Here is a 20,377-nt window from a genome sequence, read left to right on the forward strand (position 1 = left end):
AGCCAGGTCCTTGCTAAGCCCCAAGGAAGCAGCAGAAACCCAGGCACTGAGCTAGACCAGAGCTGAGCAAGCAGGGAAGAGTTTTGCAGGAACAGCCTGAGAGAGGGAAGGAAAAAGCATCACAGGAACAGGCACTTTTTCTGTTCTTGGCTCTGGCTGTTGGGGAATRCCTTATTAAACAGCTGAAGCTCTAGAAACCTGCAGCCATTATCCTAGTGTGAGGCAAAACCCTACACCTGCACATCTGCCTGGCTACAATTCTTTCTTCATTCAGGAAATACTTAGTAGATTTCAGATTCCCAAAGCCAATTATTTTTTTCCTAGGTGTTACTAAAACAATCCATGCAGCTCACTTAAATTTCATTTGATATGATAAATAYATGCATAACCCACAGTGAAGTCCATGCTTTACAGATCCTACAATCCTCCTGTACTAAGATGCAATGAGAGAAGTAAAAATAAGCAAAATCTCTTCTTCAAATTGTTGCATTTTGGAGGATYTTATGGCATTCACCCACTACAACAGAAAAAATTGTCCCCCTCCTCCTTTCAGTATATTCCTTTGCATTTAACCCAAGATGTCTATAACAAAATCCTCCTAAGAATTCATAGCAAGTTAGGGAATGCTTTGCCTTTTGACAAATCCTCTATACTTAAGGAATGCAAGTGTTTCCTTCACCCAAATCTTCAACTAAGCTTCCTAATTATAGCACTCTTATCACAGGATTTCACCATATGCTGGCAGAGGCGCTGTGTATCACACTGAATTTAAAGTTGAGGTAGCCACAAAACTGCTCTTCAAACCCCTAAAATAATGCACGTGGAAAGATTGCACTCTCATTTCCCAACCCTGGCACAGTATGCAGCAATTGCTTGTGGAAATAAGCCACAGCATTACCTTCCAAATTGTCCTAAGTGCTACTCAGCTCYGATAAACCATCCTAGGGAGGGCTGTGAATGCACCACTTTCCAAATAGGCCCTTTAKGCTGATCTCTGAGCAATTTGTCACTTGACCTCTTGGCAATTTTCATGGGCATAGCCAGAAAGATGTGTGCGGCAAAGCTGGATTTATTTGAAATAACTTCTGACATGCATTAATTTTCCAGTGGAAGATTCCTGTGGATAYAGCACTGCAAGAACACAAATGCCATGCTGCCAGGGCAAGAGAATAGGGCAGCAAGTGTGTTACTCTCAGACCTAAACCWCCTCCTGGGATCCCCAAGCTTCTTTCCCTCTCAGAGCACTGTGCCTACAAACCACTGTGGATTTTTTGCCAGATGGGTTACAAGTCACAAAAATATGTGGAACAATTGACTTCACTTAAGCTGCAATGATTTTTCTTCAAAAGCAAGCACAGAGGTTCCTAACTTATGAGCCCTGCATAGCTGACATCTTTTTAAGTTGATGTCACCCACCACAGCTGCAACTTGGCACTACTAGTAACACTTTGCTCAAGCTTTGCCTTTCCTGATGTTTCTCCACTCATGCACTTGCAAAACATCCCACATCTATCTTGGGATAACAACAGAACCTCAGGAACCCTAAAAATGACTATTTTTTCCCACAGGTTTGCTATGTATAGATACCAYGAGTTCTTTCGGGAATGATTTAGAATTTGCGCACATAACACTCCTTTCCAAAGCATAAATTTAAAGATTTATATAACGGATTAAATTGTCTTCCAAGTCAGACAAAAAATGGCTTACATGCTTCTGAATTTGCTAACTATGATGTTCCTGATCATTACACTGTTTTCTCCCAGGCTRCAGTGTTTTTGCCCCATGAACTGCAGACACTTGGACGTCAGGACTAACACATTTCAGAGGATCATATACAACACTCATTCCTCCTCCAAATATGCTACAATCCACATCCAGCCATGGACAGACTGAAAAGCAGTCTGATAAAAATGGGAAGCTTTATCAGAGACAGTCCAAATGTAAGTCAACCTCAACAGGACAATCCCTGCAAGTGCCTTGACAGGGGTATCTTGAAAGACAAAAAAAAAAAATAAATCAGGAGTTTATTCAGTTTGCATTATGTTGAAAAGGAGATTCAACTGAAATACATGGGTCACCACTGAGATGTGTGAATTAAAAAAACACAAGCCACCAAAAAGAAAAAACCCCAAACAAAAAAAAACCCAAAATAATAACAGAAAAATAAAAAGGTAACAGTTGTTCCTGTAGGCAATGATGAGACCAATCTATTGAGAATTTTTTGCCAGCTTCAGCAAAGAGATTGTTAAAACAAAACTGGATGGGTCAGTGAAAGTAACTTTGCTCAACAGCCTGTTCACCACAGCTCCCAGTCTGAGCCAAGAACTGGGACATGAAAGTGTCTGCTCACCAATGGAGAGAACTTTAAAACAGGAACCTCGTAAACTGCAGCAGCATAGGAAAAATCTTAATAATAACCAAAACTGAATGGTTCAACAGGAAAGGATTTTGTTTTTAGAAAAAAATTAAATATAAAAGAAGCCAGRAATTAGTCCAGTGGAAAGGTATGCCAACAATTCATCCTAAGCTGCATTCACAGTCACAAACTCAAARTCATACCAGCTACTTGCTTATCATAAAAAGTATGAAATATGTACAAGAAAAGGCAGCAATGATCTTGCCTAAAGAACAGCACATCACCTTGGGGTATCAGTGGTAGGAAATATTAAGTTGTATTTTATCTCCTATTTAGAGCAAAACCCCAGCATCCCTAATGTGGTTTCCATTTGCAATTTACGTAATTAAGTCACCTCCTCAGAGTTCAAATACCTTTGCCTCCTACTCAGGTTTCTCCCCATTTCCCAGATGGTCAGCCTCCAGAAAACACCACCTGAGCCTCAGCCACTTCTTGGTTAAATCCATTCTGACGCCTTATTAGCAGAATAATTTATCAGCTGTTGAAAGAACAGTTGTTGCAAATTTGTTTTCTATGTAAATCAGGTTCCATGAACTAGGATGGAATTCCAGCCTTTTCAAATGCATTTTAATGTGAAATGCTGACATCAAGTCTTAACTTCATTTGATTATTTTTTTCTGTTTATGTTATTAGCAACCAGTTTTTCTGGCACTCTTTSCTGTTCCAGTTCAATCACTCGGTTGAATTACTTGAACTCCTGATGAACTGCACCAAAAAAAGGAAAATTAACTAATGCCTCATTTGATCTTGTGACCATAAAACTTGTGTTTTCATTCCCTCTTTAACCTTTGACCATCTATTTTCCCCTTAATTTGTGTGTTATGTACCTGATAGTTTTAAATTTGTTCCTTTTATTCATGAAAAGACTCTGCCCTGATGGTTGATCTGCCCTCTGTTCATTTTAACCAYCAGTGACTTTATTCTGGATTCTCATCAGTAAGCACCCACTTAAATTCACTTTTTCTTTTCATAGTCCACCATGTATATATTATTTGGCTTACTRTATGCTCTTTACCAGAAGTACCTGGTTGTTCTCATAAAAAAGCATCAACTAAGCTAAAAGAGAAAACAAGATACAAAAGAGTGAAATAGCTGATTTTGCAAAAGCTTATTTGCCAGTTTCACAGAATATGCTGAGTTGGAAGAGACTCAAAAGGGTCATCGAGTCCAGCTCCTTATCCTGCACAAAACCATCTCCAAGAGTCACACCACGTGTCCAGTTTATTACTTTATTCTACTTTTCATATTGTTATGATGGACTTGAATTTTACTTATGCTACTGGACTTAGCTTTTTTTTTTTTTAAACAGCTGTTAAACACCTGAACACATGATAAAGCATTTTTAAAACATGTGTAGACCATAATAAAATACACTCCATCTACTGCCAAAAGAAATTAGGTGAAAGGGGAAGATTTCATGAATATCATTAATGAGGTCAAAGATTCCAATTATGGCTCACATTTGACATCAATACCCTCCATTTGTGTGAATATTAAATTCATGGATGCCAATCCCACATACATATGCTCGGTATGGGATTCAAATCCCTTGTCTTGAATAGTTTCTTATATTTGTTCACTAAATTACAATCAGAGCACCACACATGACCTTTATTTACAAATATGGGTGCACTAACTCACAGACTACAATTTCTGTTTTTCTTCACTGGGTGAACTAAAGACTTGGAATGCAAATACAGACTTCTAGCCCTGCCATCCCTGCTGTTGGCCACATAAGGTCCTGGTTTTTGAAGGCCAGCAGGTCTCAGTTTCTCCAAAGTAAATAAAAGTCAGCATCAGCAGTGTCATTCCACACACCCTACAGACTTCCTGTTGTTCTGCAGCAATATTCATTATCTCCCAGCATCAGCACCATTGAAACTAAGGGCAGCTTTTACTTTTGTTAACTTGAACTAACATCAACTTTCTGTTGACAAGAAGGAAACAAGGATCAAGGCCTGATGATACAAGTGACACATTAACACGGTCTCCTGTGAAATCAGCCTTGCTCTTCTGCAGATGGCAACACTCATGTGCTGAGACACGAAAYAGTCTGTCCTTGGGTTTTCTCTACAACATCCTACTTCATGTACACCTCATAGCCAGTTCAATCTTTTAACTATGCAATGAACTCTGTCAGTCTCAAGAAGATTTTATGCTGTATTTTTAATTCTTYCATGTAATAGAGCAGGAAAAGGGTCATTTCAGGTTACACCACTCCACCATGGGCATATGGCAGTGAACCCAGAGCAGAAACACAAAACACAAAATCTCCCTCTCCTCTAAAGCAGATGGCATGCTGATCAAGTAAGATATAATCTAATGCTAACTGCACCACTATTATCTATTGAACMAACACCAGCACAAAGCAGTAAAGACACAAAAAACATCAGGCAGGGGAAGTGAACCAGAGGGAGACAACAAAAAAGAAAAAAAAAAAACAGAGTAAACCAGCTGTAAGAGAAGACAACCCATTGCAGCAGAAACAGCCTCCTTCCAGGTACATTTAAAATTAAAAACCTAGGAAATGGCAATAGAGAAGGAATAGCAATAGGCCCTCACCCTGTTTTAGAGGATGTTCCTCTAGCTTGAGATACTGGCCCAGTTCCCTTTGCTCTTKCACTGCACTGGGCACCTGCCAGGGGCTAAATATCCCGGCTGCTTAGATAATTACATATTTATGATTCTGCCGAGAATTCTTAGTCAAAGCTTATTTCTGAACTGTAAAATGCTTAGAGAAACAGCAGAGAAAGTTCTCTGACAAATGCTATTTCAAGACAGAGCCAACACTTAAAATTTTTTTAAAGGATGTTCGTTTCYGTTTCAGTTGATTCATTCAGTGGTGAACTTTAATGGCAGAAAAAGAAGAAAAGGGGTGTTTTCCCTCTGAATCAGAAAGGGAACTTGCTAGTGTGTTTATTTTGCTTTCTGTAAAGAAACAGAAAACTCAAAAACCCTTCCAAAAATTATTCAGAGTGTACAGACGATTTTAATGTTTATCACAGTTTGCACCCTACCACACGATGCAACTTTTCTTTTGTATCACATTATTATTACTATTTCCTCTTCCACACATAAACCACTAGATTAGGTAATTCATGGTGATGCAATAAATAGAACTGATCCATGAACATTTTGAAATATAATTGTTTAGCCACAACAAATTATCACACAAAATATGCTGCACTTCACCTTTCTTCATTGAAAACAGCACCCACTGATTTCAGAATGAGCAAAACAGTCCAAAATTCCATGCTGTCACTTATTTTAGACCATTTCAGAACCTGCTAGAAATAAATATTTACTTCTTTTTCCTTTTAAGGCCTGCASTCCATAAACTGCACACCCAACAGCCTCAACAATAAATTTCATGAGCACTTTTTAGGCCCCACTGTTCAAAGTGCTTTCAAGCTTGGTTAGCTTTATGCATGCAAGTGCTCCTTATTTATATCTCAAAAGARCTACTCCTACACTCAAAGTTACATGTACGTACACGCATTTGTATTTCATAGAATAAGGGCYTTAGCCTTGCAGGGTTATTTATTTTGAATCAATTATTCTAGGCTCTTGAGGGAAACATCTTTAGCACTGTCAGGTTTCATAAACTGTGGAAAGCAGGGGTCTCTGTTCTCAGTATGATGACAACTGACCTTCAGCTCTACCACCTTGCTTGCACAGAGCTGCTCATCTACAGATACTCATTTCATACACCTATAGTTGAGACATGCCATTCAGCTCCTCTTGAAACACAGCCAATTTTGCAATTCCAGTGCAAAAACCTTGGAGCTCACTCTACAGCCCCTCAACTGTCCTTGGCAGTRCCAGCAGAGACAAAGCTTCCACACCAAACCCACCTCTCCAGCTTCTGCCCCCTTCCCTTGTCTTCCTCTGCACTAAAGCATTTTAACATAATGGCCTGGCAGATCAGTATTTGGATGGGTTTAGCTGCTKGGGAACCACAGCTAATTGTTATATTCATTTATTCATTCACCTGTCTTCTAAGGAGTGGTAAGGTCAMAGGACTACTTGAAGGCACCACAAATGCATTCAAATCAAAAACAACTTGATGCAGTCTTGAGGACATTTTTGCAGACATCTTCCAGTCCCTTCACTGAACAACTTTTTCTTTGGAGTGACTTATTCGTTCTCCACAGCTCCTCCAAGCCCTCCTGCTGTTTYTGAGCTAAATCCCCAGTAGGTAATTACACTGAAATGTTGCACCCATGGAATTTCCTGGCCCCAGAGACTCAGAGCCTGCAGAGCTGTTCTGTAACATCTCTWAAGTGTAAGAACGGCTGACATAACACCCAACAGGTGTTACACCTTCACAAGACAGTACAGCGTGCTCACCTTAAAGCAGGCAGCAYTGAAAAGAACGGATTTAAATCACCTACTTGGTATTCCCCTCAAGACTGTGAGGACATGCTTTAGCTGTTGATGGCACACCGCTTTCCTGGGGACTGGTAATTTTGTGCTCACTGCCCATCCTCACACTTTGCCTCTGCCAGCTTGTAATAAACATTAACATCCCCTATTCTCTTCTRCATGAGGTTGTGTAAATTTAACAGAAGAGTTTGTGTAAATTGTTTTAATTTTTTTTTTTTACTACTAAGAAATGGATGTGACAATCAGGATTAAAACATGAACAAAAATGCTACAAGCATTTCTCAAGGAAATCAGAAATTAATTTCTTATTCAAATATATGTGTTGAACATGGGCAACCATGGTTAAACCAAGTGCTGTTTGGGAGATGAACACAACCTGTTTTTTTCAGCAACTTCTGGCCCACACTTTGTTTACACAYATCAAAGAGAAAAAATAATAAAAGCCCATAAAAGTCTTTTTTACCATACAGGTTTAGTTACGATTACTTTGGGGATGATGAAAAATGTGTCTAGCTTGTCTCTTAAATCTACATTCAAACTGTTTCAAAGTTAATTAGAGGTGAGTAATGGTTTAGAAATCTCTTGAATAATAAAATATAACAACTTATAGCACAAAAACAGCCCTCAAAGAAAAGAGTGGGGAGTACTTTACTTCACTGCAAGTAACAGTCGAGCATGTTTTATGATCACTGTAACAACTACCATGCCCTTGAGACTGTGCAATTCTGAATTTCTAATATAATTTGTAGGGAGAAAATTAGGACAAAATGCAGTAACATTTCAAGTACAGTCTCTCAGTATTTTAAAATTTTATGAAGTATAAGGACTAGGTTAATATGAAATGAGTCATGTTTTTAAGAGAAGCAGTAATACAGATTGGTATCTTAAATCATAACTAAAATAACACTCGACCGCTACAAAATAAAAAGAAAACAGAGTAGCTTTTTGCTGGAAAAAGGTCAACAACAACAATGAAGATTTAGCAATWCTAGAAAAGGGTGAGAGCACTGCACATTTCAGGACTGAGAAGTTAAAATACCAGGCTGAGTGACCACGTAAGTGTGATGCTTTCTCACTCCACAAATCCATTCTCACCAGCTGAAATTCATCCCAAATCAATGTCAACTCTACACATACCAACTCTGAGCCTAAAACCCAGACTGTTAAACAACAYACACATTTGGTGCAGATCTTCTCATTTCAGAGGTGTATTTGCTTTACTTTGTGACAAATACATTACATTTCAGTCCATGATGTCTTTGGGAGTCAACAGAATTGCTCACTGCTTCAAAGTAAAGCAGTTTCATCCAARCAAACTCTCTTGGAGCATCATTYTCCTCACAGGRCAAAGACAGTGGAGTTGCAAAGCTYTAAGTGAGGCCGTAATTGATTAACATRTACTTTAGATCCATGTCCACACGCAAACCAAAGGAAACCAATTCAGCTCTCAGATCCAAAATTGAGTTTTCAAAGCAAGCRGTTCAAAATATTATCCCTTTAGCTTCTGCACCAAGCACAATGATCTAGAGATGCTTCATACACACAACTCACGCTGGCACTTTTATGCATTTATTTCTTAAGGCTAATGCTAAAATACCACTCTGGTACACCTCAAYTGTGACAACATGAGATACCAAAAAGAGATTGCTTGATCAAAGCTGAAGCWCTAAGTTCCAGTCCTTCCCTTCAGGCCTCAGCTCTGCTTTCCATCTGCACAACTATCAGGAATCACCAACAAACCATAAGAGCAGCCTGAAAACATGAATTTCCAATAGTCTGTAACATTGAGCAAAATTCCAGAGATGGAATAAGAAGATTTCATCAATCAAAATCCTTTCTACAGAAGCCAAGATTTTAACTTCATTAGTCTTACACTGACAAACGGACTGAAACAAAATATACCTGACACTGCAGAGCTGGTTTTATTTTTTTTCTGGGAAAAGCTGTCAGTATTGAAACAACCTGCAGAGAGCACCCAAGTGGGGGCAACAGAACRCTCAGCTTGGCTACAGCTCACCCCAAACAGGCTTTTGGCCAAAAGAGGAAGCAACACCAGTTACCAACAGGATGAGCTACGTTTTTGACAAGTTACAGTTCTCACTTCAAAATTAACATGCTGCCCTACTTCCCACAGGATAAAACCAGGTGCAATTGTAATATTTTTGTCAAACAGCATAATAGTCTAGACATTCGTTAAAAAATTAAAATAATCCACATGAATACTAAAAAGTAGCTATTCTAAAAATACTGTTTGCAATGTAAGCCTGAGAACAGTCTGTGTTTAGAGGAACCACACCACCTTTAGGCAGTTAAAAAGCTACTTACCATTGGCAGTGCATTGATATGCAGAAGTTTTCCTTTCAGGTGCCTCTTGCCACAGAAGGGTGATGCTGACAGGGAAACAAGGAGACAAAATAGGAAAGGTTAATATTTATTGTTTAGAAAAGCGTGCTGTTCACACACAGTAAAATGCTCTGTGCCCTCCTGGCTCAGGCTGCCTGCTCAGTTCCCAGAGCTGAGTGTCAGCACTGCATGTGCCCAGAGACCAGAGCAGACAGGGATGGAGCTTTGCAGATATCCTGTGCTCCCCACATCACAGAGCTGGCTCCTGCAGGGAGCCTGACACACAAACCTTTCACAAACACGCCTGYGGATGAACATTTGCACCATCAGACCTCCAGATAGTCACACCCGTTCAGAAGGAGCACACACAAGAATAACAACCTGGGGAGAAGAACCCTGGTGCCTGCATTTTGCCAGCTATCCAGAAAAGGCTTCAGAAAAGCAACAAGGTGACTTATAGTATGGTCTGCCCATGCCAAATTTCTTCTGGAATTAAACCACAGCTACCAACACCTAAATGATCTGAAAAGCCCCAAACAAAAATCAACATTCCAGCGGTATGACTTCCAAAATGCTTACATCCACTGAGAAGCATTAAAAGAAAAAGAAATCTGTTTTCCTAACACATCTCACACTAAATAACTCAATTTAAATACACAGGTGTGCCCATGAGCCCAGTTACCAACTGTTGCAGTGACCTCAGTAATCAGAAAAAAAAAAAAMCAGCTCATGCTAATTACTAGCAACATTTGACAACATGTACATAACAGAAATCTACCTAGTGCAAAATCCAAGAGAAATCTTGCCCACCTTCAAAACCCAAACAAAAAAACAATCTAAACAAATCCACACTTTCATACATTTTAGTAATTTTCTTTATAAGCCAATAATAATTTTATACACCCAACATTAAAATAACTATGTATAAGCACATAGCTTTTGACATCCAAATATGTGGTAACTCCATTCACTGCAACATTCCTTTTTATCCAGMAATGACAAAGGATTTTTATTCACACTAATATTCCTGAGTGGTTGCCCTCCATACAAATACTTGCCAGACGACTTTTCTTTAGGACATAATCTAATCGCCCACTCAAAGAGCAGGAAGGGTGACAGATGGACATGGGTGACTAATAAAGTATTACCAGACTATTTTTAGATTAAATTCTTTACCAAGCATCTGCAACCTGTGTTCAAAAGAACTTTTACTATGAGTAAAGAGTAACTACTGTTTGCGGGACTCATGATCAACACGAGGTTCTCACGTGCAATTTTCAAGCTSAAGCAGCAGGAAATCATTTATTACACAGCCATTTTTGGACCAAGGGGGAACAAAAAAAAAAATAAAGAAAAAAAAAGCTGCAGCATTTGAGCTTTTTTTTTATTCTTAGAAGATCCCACAAGGCACTCAGAAACATCACCTTCACAATGCACGCAAGAGTGCAGAGGATGCTGAGGAATGCAGGAATGCTGAGAATTGAAAGAATTTGCAAACATGCTCTTATTTCCTYGCTTAGTCGTACTAGTGCTGCAGAAATTATGTAAATAGGCTGAGTGAAACTCCACTCCTCAAGTGGTACAGTATCCTATGTAAGGCTACTCAAAGGTTTTTTTCCACAGCCTGAGCTGCAGATCAGCAGAGAAGAGAAAGCTTGAACACTTAAGCTCCACAGACCCCATAAAAATATTACTTGATTATAACAAGAGTTTTCCTTAAAAACAGAACAAAACAGCCAGCCAATATTCTTCAGAGAACAGTCTAAATCATGCTAAAAGCTGTGTGCAGAGAAAGGCAGAGGAGGGCCCTGCTACCCTGTTCCAAGCACAACGCTTGGTTTGGGTTATTTCATTTGGGAAGGAACATGGCAAACATCAACAAAAGGATGACTGCACAAACATAAACCATTTCCTTCAATGAAAAAAGGCTTTCTTCAGCACACACTGCCCAAACTGTCTCCTTCCARCACCTCTTTGCCCTTGTGCAATCTTGAGTGCAGTACTTATCATYGAAGCCAGAGAGGGAAACCTTTCCGCCTGATCCGTGGAAGAGGCTTCTTGTCCTTTGCTTTACATCTAAACAGGGCAGTGACACGGAAAGAAGCTGGAAGCAAAGACTCAAGAGAGCAGAGAATGAGAAAAGAAAAGGTTCACTGACTTCACTTCATTCCTCTCTCAATGTTAATTGGTTGTAGGCTCCAGTTTTAAATAAGGGCGCTTGAAACGACATGTAAACATTGAGAAAACTCTGCAATGTCCTTCTTCTGAGTCAATTGCAGAGTACAAACGCCTCATCAGCAGCTTTTCTTCTTTCCAAATTTATCCTATTGGTTTTTGGCATGTACCTTGAAACAATGCAGGTGACAGTTGTAATTTATTGATTTTAGACTATCTCTCACCTTTATATTCTGACACGTTACAGTGATTTAAACAGGTGCCCAGATGTAGTAACAGCTACACTACGTGACACTTWAAAATAATCCACCAGATGCCCTTGAAGTTGATAAGGCACATCTGGGGAATGAACAGGAGCTTTTGAGTTTGGATCCTTCATCTTGGAGAGGCTGGGAACGGCTCAGCACCACCTGATGACAAATGTGTTCAACATCAATTGAAAACTCTCCTCTTGAAAAGAAAGGTGATTTTGCCATGTGTGTGTGCTCATGGCCAGTGCTCACACCCATTTTTTCTGCACAGAATGAMACACCTGATGCCTGTGTTCCTCTGGGACACTGGCCAAACACTTGGTACAACACCCAATATCATCTCCCCACGAAGAGATCAGCCGTGCSCCAGGCCATAAAGACCATGAGACCATGAAGAGACAAAACCAACACACCAAACACCTACACCAGAGCTGCAAACACCCACCCATGCTGCTGCACAGATTGGGCTGCTGCTATCCACCAAGTAACAACCAAAGGAAACCACAGATAAAAACAACCAACCCTGGCACAAGACAGTGACAAATCCGGTTATAAACACACAGCCAGACGTACACTGATGTTAGTCCTTACGTGTTTCCCAATAAAATCAGTTCAAAGCAAGGATTTCTCTAAAAGGTACTTGCAGAAGTGTTTAACCATTTCCTTCCAGGATTGCTGCTATTGGTGCCATTTTCTCCTTCTCCCAGACATTACCCTGTGTTTAGGGCTAAACCAGTGATTTTTGCGTGAGCTTTGAATTGCTCCTGTTCCCCATGTGAACTTGTGCACTTGTGTTTCTTTTCTAATCCTCTTAGGATCACACTGTTTATACTACTTTCTGAGATTTTGGTGCTATTTGAGCTCTAACAACAAATTTAGTCATTAGATGTTGTGCTTTGAGAATTACAAAAGCCTTCTAAGGACACGGTTTCTTTTCTTCTAAATTATCCTTGAGTATCCTGCTTTTATCTGGATTCAGTATCTGGAAAAAGTGTCCCAATCAAAATAGAATTAAAAATAACTAAATCCTGGATATTCCCCTCAGTAACTAGGCTGCAAAAAAGCATGAGACAATAATTTTAAAAGCCTAAATTGAAAACTAATCACTCCATTGAATCCTTCCTTTCATTTGGTTAATAGGCACATACAAAGCTAATGGTGATTCTACCACTGCTGTGCGTGGAACAYAAACAGAGAAAACCAAAGTTATTTCTTTTAATCACAGTTCCGCAGTGATGTATAGCAATTTTTTTTAAAGCAATTCAGCACGTCTACAACAACATCTGCTTTTCAGATCTGACAGAGAGGCTAAACTGAGACAAATACCAACTCAGAAAATTCAGGAGAAACAAATACGTACAAGWGTGTGTGGGGGGAAATCAGCACCACACACAAGACGTCGTTAAAAGCTGTCAGAACTAGTAGGTAGCATTAGGGTTCCTAGTGACAAAATAACACGCACAGACTGCTCCAGTATTTCACTCTGGGAGCACGGCGTGGGCGAGGATGTTTTACAAGAAGCCTCATCAGGAAGCACTGAAAGTATCTAAGACCTGCCCAGAGACATATCCACACAAATTCCTTAACTCCATCTGCAACAGCTTTTGTCTGTCAATCGAGAAATTTTTATTTCCTGATCTTTGTTCTTTTACCTTTATTCCATCAGAAATTTGGAAAACACTGATGTAAGCTAACATTCTTAACGTTGCAAAGAAGAAATGCTTAACTTGTACATTCATATCACATTAAAGCTGCACAACTTYCCACACTTCAGAAATATTCTTTCATAGAATGAGTACCTGTGCATCTATGGACATATGTGAACTAAACAAACTAAACTGCTAAAACAAAGGGTATCTGAGGGGATAAAGAGTTGGATAAAGAGGGGATAACTGGGCAAACAGACAGCACTATTCTGGAGAAAAGATCATCCAGATACAGAAACYACCCTTTGGAAGAGCACAGAAACAGGATTCGCTGTGCAATGAGAAACACAGGACAAGTCACGCCAGAGCAAAAGAATACTGCAGAAGCTTAAACACCCATTTCTATAACAATCAAAAATTGAGGCACTCACAGAAAATAGCTCATAGCCCACTGAAATAGAAGGAAGCTGAATTTGTGGAGAGGAAACCAATGTAGCCAGCTCCATTAAAAACCCGTAATGCACCCCAGTAATCTTGTCAATACCAATCAGACTGTACCAATGGCAAGGAGGGCGAACAGTGCTGCAGCACCATTTCACTTGCAAGGCATTTAAATGAAATTCATTAGCCAAGTAATCCAATTCACATAAACTGGAAGTTAGAAGATCCTAAAGAATGAAGTTAAACCCAGCCTAGACTGGGAAAGAGCAGAAACAGTTATTCCTCAAAGCATTGTCATGTGACAATGAGAGAACTCACAAAACACCACCTTCATAGACTGTTATCTGCAGGATGGGGCCCACCTGTGGAAATTCAAGGTGGTTTTCAATTTTTGGGGTTTTCTTTTTTCTGAAAATAGTACACATGATGACTAGTGATATACTGCTCACAGCCATAGCATTTTGACAAATAATTTTCCCATGGTTTTAGTCTAGAACTGAGTTTTAAACTCAGATTCATCACTGCAATATTAATCAGCAAAAACAGACTGTCAAACTGGCTGCTCTCAGCAGACTCACCTCAAATTAGAAAGAGAAAAAGATTTTTCCTTCTCTAAAAACAAAAAGAAAAATCTGATGTGTAACTTGTTATTCTCTGTATGTTTATTACAGATTTCACATACCTAAAAAACTGAACTGAGACACAAAAAAATGATAGCACTTTAAAAATACAGAAATCAGGGTATTTTTGTATTTTTTCCCATTCCCTTTCCACAAAGTAAGAACAGCCATATTTCCCATGATACTAATTCAGCCCTCTCCAGCTCACTAAATCCACTCAGCTGCACTGGTGGGTGAGAACCCTTCCCTTCCCTTCYCAGAACTCAGATGAGCCTTCACAGCTGAGGGAAGGCAGCAGCTGCTTTTGTCAAYGTGGAAATGTGTTTGTAGGGAACTGATAGCTGCAAGGTTACCAGGACTTTTAAATTGGTCTCCAATGTGGGGATATGGAACAAAGCTCAAACAGCTTTCCTGGAAAATCACTTTCTTCTGCTAACAGTGCCTGCCTCGTCTSTGTTTTTAGATRGATACTGTGTTTTCAGAACAACCTATTCCTCTGCTTTGGGATTCATGGTGGCCTTGCAGAAAAACCTATTTAGATTATGGCAAGCAGCAGAAATTGTTACAGTGGGGCRAAGGCACAACAAGAGCCTAATTTATTGAATTCATTAAAATTCTCTCAAACATGCCATGATTCGGGGAGGTGGGACACACGTTTTAGGCAGACATCCCATTTGGAACTAGGCTGGTTGCCTTCTGTCTGCCCACTGCAATATCTCCCAGGATACCTGCCCTTGCAGCAAAGTGTCAGGTTTAAAAACAAAGATAATCCAAAATGTTCTTAAAAATCCACCTTACTTGTGCTATTGGGTATGTGATAGTAATAGCACAGCATAAAGAGTTAGGATCTAAGAACTTCTTTAAAATAGCCCTCAAAATTATTCATTACTTTTGATACTCAATAGCACTTAAAAATCCACAGGTATGAAAATATTTTTCTGAAAATTTGAAGTCATAGCAAAGGTCAAAAGAAAAGTTTGAGGTAGAGTTTGGGCTCATACGCTCCAGATGTTCCTGGGACACAGCTCCACTAAAATAAGGTGTTTATAATGTATTCCAGATTCTTCCTAAAATTATAATTACTCTTATTATTTTGTGCAAAGCAAGAGAAAAACATAAGTTTCTCACACTTCCAAAAAAAAAGTAACACTAAATGCGCTGAAATCATCAATTAAATGCATCAAGGATTTTCTTGATTTTCCTTTTTTTTCCCCCCAGAAATACTGGTAAACAAAAGCCGCTGCACTTCTGCTTACAGTCCATTCTCATTTCCCCAGGAACTTTTCAAAACTGAGTGACATCTGAAGCACAATGTACTCAAGCAGTAGTATCACCTCCTGTGTCTTGGTCTTATTTTCAAACAAATAACCTACAGATGAAGTTCCTCCTGTTCAGGTAAACCCTGTGACTATCAGCAGACAAGCTGCCCCAAGATCAAGCAACACAAGGATTTGTCTCCCTTTTCCAAATCTTCACATCGTGCCACCAGCAGACAATATCATCTTTCCTATAATCCTTTGGCCTCTGCTCATTCCCTGGCTCCTCATTTCTCTAACACAGCAATTTTGCAACTTCACTTGAGGGCTCTGATTCACAAGGGGTTAAAATCTACCTGGAGAGGACTGCCCTTGTTCATGCACTGGTTATCCAGCCATCCCTGCTAAAAGGACAACTTATTCTTACACAGCAGCTACTGAGCTGTGACAAATTGAGAGCAGGGTAAAATCCTGTGCCTCACATTACCATGGAAAGCTTTCCAGCCTCAGGAGCAGGGCAGCTTTCCCTGCAGCAGGGGCTAAAATCATGGAAGGCAGAGGGACAGCACACTCGTTCCCAAATAAGCTGCCTCTTGTCCCTATGAGCTCACAGGTGTGGCTCACCTGAAGGCTTTGGTTTAGTTTTATGCTCAAGTCACATCCTAACCAAGATCAAACTGCAATTTCATGGGGAGACCTCTGTCTACCCTCACCTACCCTCTCCCAGCTGGGAGTTCTCAACACTTCCCTTCCTCTAAAAAACATYAACAGTTTTCTACCACTCAGCTCCTGAAGCAGCTCACTGCAGGGTCAGAAGAGGACAGAACTGGCTCAAGGCAGGAGAGGGAACACAGCCCTGAAAGGCAAGAAATGCAGGAGCAGCACTGCCCTGTAGCTCCATCATCAAAATACATTTCCAAAGGATGCCTGGTGCCTTGGGCAGYGAAAGCAAGCCCAGCACAAAAAGCTCCCAACAAACAGAATGATGTACTAGGCATGAGCTGCAGCAGAAACAACACAGATACATGTTTTGTACAGTGTATCTGYTATTCCATTGTCTTTTCAAACCATTTGGACACCAGAGCTGTTTGTCTGTCACACTGAATAGTGAAATAGTTGCATCAGTATTACCTTTGTGCACAGAGTAAGAGACACCAAAACCTGTTCCAAAGAATAAGGAGCTTACAGTACAGAGAAACATAGCAAAATATTTACTTTAGCACTATGCTCAAGGAGAACAGCATTTATTAAATAAATGGATTAAAGTCATTAATCAACAGCAGCAGTTTAAACGAATGTAATCATGCTGCTTGTTCTTTGCATTTTTTTTTTTAAAGCATGACCAAGGAAAACATATATTCGATTCATCAAAGACAACATATTCAAAAGAACTGATGAGAATCAGGAAATGAAACCACAGTGGAGAGATCTTACAGAGACCATCACTAGGCTATGATTATTTGGTAACAACCTAACAATAAGTGACCTTATTCAAGCCTGTCCTAAATAGTAAAGAGGGTTTATCTATYAAACTATGTACCTCCAGAATAGACCTAGGTGGTCTATTGTGAAATTAAACTAAAAAATCTTCTCCTAAAAACACTGTTTGATATGTTAATTAACATTTCAATTATGTTGGATTTTCCTGCATGCAGGAAAAGGATTTTCCCTATTCAAAATGAGTGTAAAAAAACCCTAAGCAAACTAAATTTATTGCCAAAATGAGTGAAGTCAGTACTTTTGTTTCACTGGAAATATTTTCTGTTGAATTTCCTACGGTCATAGCAGCTGCACAACTCAATTTATATCCCTTTGAACTCATGTGTTACACACACAGAGCAGCACACAGCGGGTGTTTATCCTACAAACAATTGGAAATGCGATTAGATAACCTGTTACACCACTTTACAAACAGCCAAAAAAGTGGAAAAAAKAATGCTGATGTTAGTTAAGAAATCAATCTCAAGTATGTAATGTCTCCAACCAGAAGAAACAGCAATTTCACAAGAGCAAATGTCAAGGGCAAGAAAAGACTTAGGTTTGTCTAGTGAAGATTGGGTAGCTAGAAACACAATAACCAGGAAAAAAACTTCCCTACAACAAAATTATGCAGCTGAAGACAAGKTAAGAGAAACTCTCTGTGCCATGGGGTTTTTGTTATTTTAAGCAAGAGTAGTAAGGACTMTGGAAGGAGTAATTCTGCCTAAGGAGAAAGATTAGTGTATAGTGTTTGATCTAACAGGGCTTTTCCCTTTCTTTACTTTTTGATTCTTATCTTGATTGTTTCACACCAGGAATCTGAAACTGGCTGAGCTGTGCATCCTGCAAATCTCGTTCAAACTGGAATAGGCTGGGGATAGGATTTCACCGTTTGGGAATTTCATTTACAGAATCCTGCCTCTGCAGTCGCCTACAGAATTCTCATTCTCTGTTACTGCTGTCAGGGCTTCATAAAACCAATGTGTTTTTGGTTTTTCTTCTTTTTAAGTCAACTCACATTCATCACTGTGATCTACAAGACTCGTCAGAGAAAGTAACAAACTCAAGACCTCTCTTCTTTGTCTTCAGGAAATAAACTTCCTTGATCTTTAAACTTGTTGAGACAGAAAATTTACCCACACCTTAATTTTAAGATATACCAGGACTTGCTCCTGGTGTGTTTTTTGCTGCTCTGATACAGAYTCACTAAAGCATCTACAGAACAGCCCAGTTTTCATTTTAAAAAAGAAAAAAAAGTGAAGTTTATAAACTTAAACAAAAATAAAAGCTATGCTTCTATTTTCCATTYGAACCTACAGATATTATGTTCTTTTAATTGATGTAGAACAAACAAAAGGCCTGTAAATTTTACTGCTTTCTTTTGTGATCATGCTAACACACACTGGTCAACCAAGGAAACAAATGGCAAATGCTTGGGGCAGGAGTATCAAACAAACACACTTGTCAAAAATAATCCACCTAGCCAAAGTATTTCCCCTCAGTGTCAAATGTCATACAGTGGGATCTGATTCATCTCCAAACAGAACACTGTAGGTATTATTTTAGTCACACATAGTCAAGGGCTTTTCTTCCCTGTTTTTTCTGAGGATGCTTTTGTGGCATGCTTTTCCAAGTCAGTGGCAGAATGTAGAAATGGAGCAATATGAGGTTTTTAGCACTAATAGATACACAGACCCTGTCCAGCACAGTGTAATAAATGCACAGGACTTGGCAGACCAATAATGACGCATCTTCCATCACCAACAAGTAATAAAAACCCAGGTTTACAAGCGGCTGCACTTCAGAAGATACTGTTTACCAGATCAGATAAAAACAAGGTTCAATATATATATTTTTTGTTGTATGACACTGTAGAGCTGCTATCATTTATCAGACTTTATCTTGTGTTTTATYGTTCTTTTCACTGCCTAAAGAACAAGCAAAATCTTGAATTATAAAAATGTCTCCCAACACTAGCACTTCTGACCTATTTAACCTTTTTTTTATACCAGCTTTACCCAGAAATAAATCCACATGCCATATTCTCCCAGGAATACTATTACTGGACTGGTTTTGACATCTTTTCAGGAAAGTCTTGACCCTCCTGGAATTTTAGCAGGCTGGGTGTGCTCACCCCCTACATGCCAATGCTCCCTCTCCCACAAGCACAAAAAGGATGCAGTTTTGCTACCAATATCTGCAGACTAAACAAGCTCAGTTTAACAGCAATTAGCATTATTTGTTCTTTTGTCAAGTTAAGATAATTTCCTTGGGGCATTTTTAGCTAATCTATTAATGTAGTGATTCAGAAAACTTTACTAGCTTTATCTTTTTSTTCCTAGTATCTTCCTGTAAAGCAGTAAAAATGAATTTGAAACTACACTCATTTATTTTAGCAGATGGAGAGTTAATTTTTATAACTTCATTATGCAACAACTTTACCACAAAATTCTTAACTGACTTGGACAATCAAAATGACACTTGCCAAATATTCTCACCAAATTTTGACAATAGTGGCTCCATGGGCTGGCCAGAGCCACCTCTCAGGGCAAAGATGAGTGTGGATGAAGGGAAGCAGCCGCAGAGAAGTGCAAATAATTCATCCCAGAGAAGCACCAACAGTGTAAAATGTTGGTAACACATATATGAAAGTGATCTACAAGGCTTCCCATCACTGCATGAAATTCCTCTGTCCCAGCACAAGCTGTAGAGCCATGAAGGGTAAGATAAGGAAATAACCCTGGATTCCAGCAGAGTGGTGCAATGGAACACTGCAGSTTTTCAAAGGGTTTGGTAGCTCTTAAAATTGCCAAGGGGGCAATCTGATTTCATGTGTAGCTCTCCATGTACAAACACGTGTCACATCTCTCATGTGACACATTTTAGGGAGAGAGGTGTACTTGGAAAAACATTAAAGCCAACATTTGTGATTCCTTTGATTAACAAAGCAGAAAGATACTCCTGCTCATGGTTCATCACCAGCAAACTTGACCTGGTGGGTCATTTCAGCAGCCCTATCTCAGCAAATCCACCCAAACCCTCCTGAGGCTTTCATTTTTCTCTTTTAAATTAACAAAATCTCTTGAAAGGAAAAATTGTGGGCACTGCCCAAGAAGAGTAGCTGAGTTACTCGTGGCCAGAGAGACCCAAAAAGCCAAAACTGAGGCAGGGTGAACTTAAAAATTCTGGTAAAGAACACAGACGTTCCCATGGCACGGATATTAAGTATGTTTAGAATTCAGAAAGATTAAAATACAAACCCCTCCAGATACCAGTAAATTTTAAACCCTATTGCTTATTATTTTTACCAACTAGGATAAAACACAACTAAATGATTGTGCCTAAAGAGAATTGGAGGGCAGTA

At 39.4% G+C, this 20,377-nt stretch overlaps 1 protein-coding gene across 4 annotated transcripts in view; it reads right to left on the reverse strand.

Moving 5' to 3' along the window:
- Window positions 1-20,377, reverse strand: part of TBL1XR1 (TBL1X/Y related 1) — a 102,633-nt gene that overhangs the window by 46,972 nt on the left and 35,284 nt on the right. For all 4 annotated transcript variants that reach the window (XM_057385105.1, XM_057385104.1, XM_057385107.1 and 1 more), the window contains one exon: window positions 9,128-9,192. The gene's annotated coding sequence lies outside the window, so the exon portion shown is untranslated. The remainder of the gene's footprint in view (window positions 1-9,127; window positions 9,193-20,377) is intronic.

Source organism: Malurus melanocephalus, unplaced genomic scaffold (assembly GCF_030028575.1).
Source record: "Malurus melanocephalus ecotype Western Australia unplaced genomic scaffold, MMel_1.1 scaffold_788, whole genome shotgun sequence".
NCBI classification, from domain to species: Eukaryota; Metazoa; Chordata; class Aves; order Passeriformes; family Maluridae; genus Malurus; species Malurus melanocephalus.